Source organism: Xiphias gladius, chromosome 16 (genome assembly GCF_016859285.1).
Source record: "Xiphias gladius isolate SHS-SW01 ecotype Sanya breed wild chromosome 16, ASM1685928v1, whole genome shotgun sequence".
Classification (NCBI taxonomy): domain Eukaryota; kingdom Metazoa; phylum Chordata; class Actinopteri; order Istiophoriformes; family Xiphiidae; genus Xiphias; species Xiphias gladius.
The window spans coordinates 16,993,888-16,998,315 of NC_053415.1; positions in this window are offsets into that span (position 1 = coordinate 16,993,888).

Here is a 4,428-nt window from a genome sequence, read left to right on the forward strand (position 1 = left end):
TGTGTGTGTGTGTGTCTGTGTGTGTGTGTGTGTGTGTGTGTGTGTGTGTGTGTGTGTGTGTGTGTGTGTGTGTGTGTGTGTGTGTGTGTGTGTGTGTGTTTTGTTTTGTTTTTCCCCAAATGCCAGGTTAATGAATGAGGCCTTTGGTAATGGTAGTCTGCAGGCGCCCTTGGCCATATGCACCAGAAACTGAGTGAGAAGAGGCTGCAAAGAGAGAGAACACTGCTTTTCACCAACAACATGTGAACTTTTCAGCATCATCTCATTTGTTTCCATTAGGACAGAAAAACCTCTCCAAACCATCTGTCTTAACACAACCATGAGTAGCACTGACTAACTGTTTTGACTGCATTCATTATCTCTCCTTCCCTCTCCTCAATACGCGCAACCGGGAAATTATGACGGCAGAGTGATACCGTGCACAAAAGATTGAAGTAGGAGTCCTGATCATATTTTCAGATTCTGAAGGGTCCTCCCACACACAAATGCACCTAGTACAGGAAGCCTGGACCCTCAACCCTTTACCACACACTTTCGCACTTATTTTTAATCAAGACTTTAAGAGCTCTTGAGGTTTACACACACACACACACACACACACACACACGCGCGCGCACACACACACACACACACAGGCTGCCTCTGAATCACACTTCAGTAGGCCTTAAGAAAAAGACATGATAGAAAAAACGTGATTAAAGAAAACTCCAGGAGCAAAAAAGTGTGTGTGTGTGTCTGTGTGTACTTTTTCTTACTCTGAGTGTTTCTGTGAGAGTGATTCGGTGTGACCATGGCTGGTCTGACCCTTTCAGGCATTGATGGATGTTTGTGAATATTTGAGATGCCTCTCGGAAAGCCCCTGGAAGAACACAGAGAGACATCAGAGGAGCTAATACCTCTGTTCTCCATCCTGAATACTGCATGGTTTGCCCCTATGTACGTGCACAGTGCTTGAATTTAATCTCAGTGGTAGCAGAACACAGTTTTGATGGCTTGGAGAGGGAGTATGTAATGTTTGTTGGACGTTGCAGCAATAAGAGAGATTAAACAGTTTATCTGATTAAGTATTCATTTTCCCCCATCTGACTACAGAACGTGGTGAAAGTCAATTCGTTGTAAATGTGTTTCCTTTTCTGAGCCGGTGCTTAAGATTTCACACATATCTGTGGGTGTGTGTGCAGAATAACAAGAAACAGATGGCAAAAACTGATAAAGCAGATGACAGAATGAACTGTCTGTCAGCTTTTGCATTACATATTAATTAAGCTTCTCATAGAAACATTCTGTTTCCATTTTTTCTATTAATTTTAGCATTATTATTATTTGTTGTAAGAGGTGGACATAAATAGGGGAAATAACATACATATATTAAAGGCCTGTAACACTGGAGAGGGTGTATCGGGGATTAGGAACAGAAATGCCAACTGTTGATTTCAATTAATCTTTATATGAAAATAAACATGTGCTGATGCTGTTTTCACGTCTATCAGAAAATGTTCATATATAACTAATTTCTTCCGAAAACTAGGTCTAGGCCAGGGTTGACATCCTGAGTTGCACACGTGAGCATCTGACCAAAACCATGAAAAACACTTTGCATGCTTCAATGGATATTGTATTGCAAGAATGGAGATTAAAAGGAAAACAAATATACGAAAACGAAGATACATTGTCAGCGTACAGTGAATGCTTTGTTATAATGTCAAAAGAGTACTCTATAGAGTTATGATGGCACTCACAAGGGATAATTTTTTTATATTATCAAAATTGATGCAGCAGAGCCAGAAATGTTGTTTTTTTTATTCCACACATTCTTTTTCTTTTCAAAACCTGGTGTCTACATTACCCCCAATTCCCAGGTTTCGTGTCGCTCTCCCTACAGCAACAGAAGACTTTGTACAATTTTACATATGCAGTAGTACTCCCCAAGATCTGTAAACAAACTTCGATAAAATGGGTGGTTTTCCCCTTTAAGGATTAAAGGATAATTCTGGTATTTTTAAACCTGGGCCCCATTTTCCCATCTTTTTGGGTCTAAATGTTATTAGGGACAAAAAATTTTGGAATCAGTCCAATATTGAGCAACAGCGCTATAAGCGGATGCCGGACAAATGCCCCTTTTGGTTACATTGTTTCATGGTAAAGACAGTTTGGAGTCCAGGTTGGTTGCCAAAAAGTCATAACACTGAAAAGTTAAGTAGCAGTTTAGTTCAGTCATCTTACCAACATCAAATTTGTCTCTGTTGCATTGTAGCCTCGCTTCACAGTTGAAGATTTGTTTCGTAACTCCCACAGGGAAGCACAAAAAAGAAAGAAAAAAGAGAACACGTTTCCTCTTCTTTTTCACAGCTTCCTGCATGCCAGCAAAACAGGGAGGTAATATGGAAAAATATCCATCAACAGTAATATGCAGGAAAACTAACTTTTTCAAACAAAAAGCTGCAATGTTTTCATGTTTTTCCCTGCTTTATATTCAACATCAATGCAGGTAGAATGAGAAACACCAGAACACACACACACAAACACACATGCCCACACACACACACACTCTCAAATAACACAAACACACACTCAACAGCGAGCCCCAGGGTGTCGAATAATCACAGCATCTATTTAAACAGGTATGTTTCCACAGAGGGGGATGAAGTTATATATAATTGATGGCTTGCAGTGGGAAAAAATCATTCATCCTCTTCTTTCTATTCAAAATTCAGTGTGCTGCGGTGTTCAGTGCCTTAGCCTGTCGTTCTTAATCACTCTTTAATTACTCCTCACTGGAGCATGCACACCAGCAGTGGGTTTTAATCCTGAAATACTGAAATCATAAGAACCTTTGAACAATAATCTTTCAGCACATGGGGAAAAGGGTCTCTCCATGCAGGACCTCTGTGGATGTGGGTCTGATTGAAGGACACAGCCAGAAAGGGACATCGTGTGAAATTGTTTGAATTGCCTTGTAGATCAATGATGTGACAGTCGGCTGAAATAGGATATCACATGGAAATTGTAATAATAAGAAATATGATGGGTATACAACCAAAACTTTGCATACCACATGGAACTACTCAAAGATTTGGCATTTGTTGAGGCTTTAGACAGAGATGTCTGATCAGACTCTTTCTATTTTTTGCTTGTGTTGGAAGTCGCGGCAGTTCATTGTAAAACGTCAGAATTTACTGAGATCTAAGCATGTACAAAAGAACTCAAATAAAGCCAGTTTGCTGATGAAATGTTATTGTGTCTAAAAACAAGGCAGAGAAGTGTACTGATGAATGAATGAATGAATTATCACAAATTAGTAAAAATGTTATATTTCATTTTATATGTAAATAATAGAATAGTAAATTTGTGGTGCTTTGACTCGAAGAATTTGTGAAGAAAAAAGAAATTTTTGATTTTATCCGTGGTTACTAAGAAATGTGTTATTATGGTCAAGTTTAATTATCAAAAGCACAAAAGCAATGTGAATATTAAGGTCTGCATATGTTTCTTGTTCTCTTGATGTTCCGTGTTACATTAGTCAAAATTCAGATACTATACAAATTAATTTAACTGTGTTAAATCCCTGTTTGAAAAAAAAAAAACGGAGTTATTCCAAATAATAGAACAAATGGCTGGCTGAATAAAATATTTAGACGTTTTCAGTTTCTACTTAAACTGAACTTCTCAGCTGACAAAAGCGCTGGTACTGTAAAATATATTTTAAAAAGACACTTTGTTTAATTAAAAATAAATAATAACAACTGCTTCATGATGCCCAGATGAGAATAGAGATTTACGAGATTAATAGGGATTTCGACACAGTTTCCAAGTGTCTGTAGATAAACAGTATTGCGAAAAGAGAAGTAGATCTAATGGGAACTTTTGTTGTTTTTTTCTTATCCCCTGTAAATTTAATGTTGTACCACGTCTGCTGGTTGTATAAAGGGAAATACTTGCACTTGACCCATAATAATTTTATTCCGTCAGCTTGGTTCGGAGTTCTTCTGCCCCTAGTGGCCAAAAATGAACTAATACAGCTTTAACAAACTGGATAGACCAACTGGACCATTGGTGACTTTAACTGTAAACAACCTTTTAAAAGTAGCTGATGATCATAATAAGGGTCGCTAATGTATCATTTGGGTCCGATCATAGAAAATGACTACAGGAGGCAGACGAAATCATCCTATGTAAGACCAGGGTGGCTGATAATGTGTCGGTGACCGACACACACACAGTGCCAGTCAAAATAATCCAGGCACCCATAAGGTTTCTTGCAAAATGCATTTGGAGGAACCATTCAGTAATACATGAACGTGATTTTTAGGAGACCGTGGTTGCACACACTTTCTCCGGTGCCCTCCCTCCTCCACTCTTCTCCAAACGTCCCCTAAGACTCCAGACGTTTTCATTGGCCGCGGCGGTGAGAGAGGAGGAGGAGAGGCT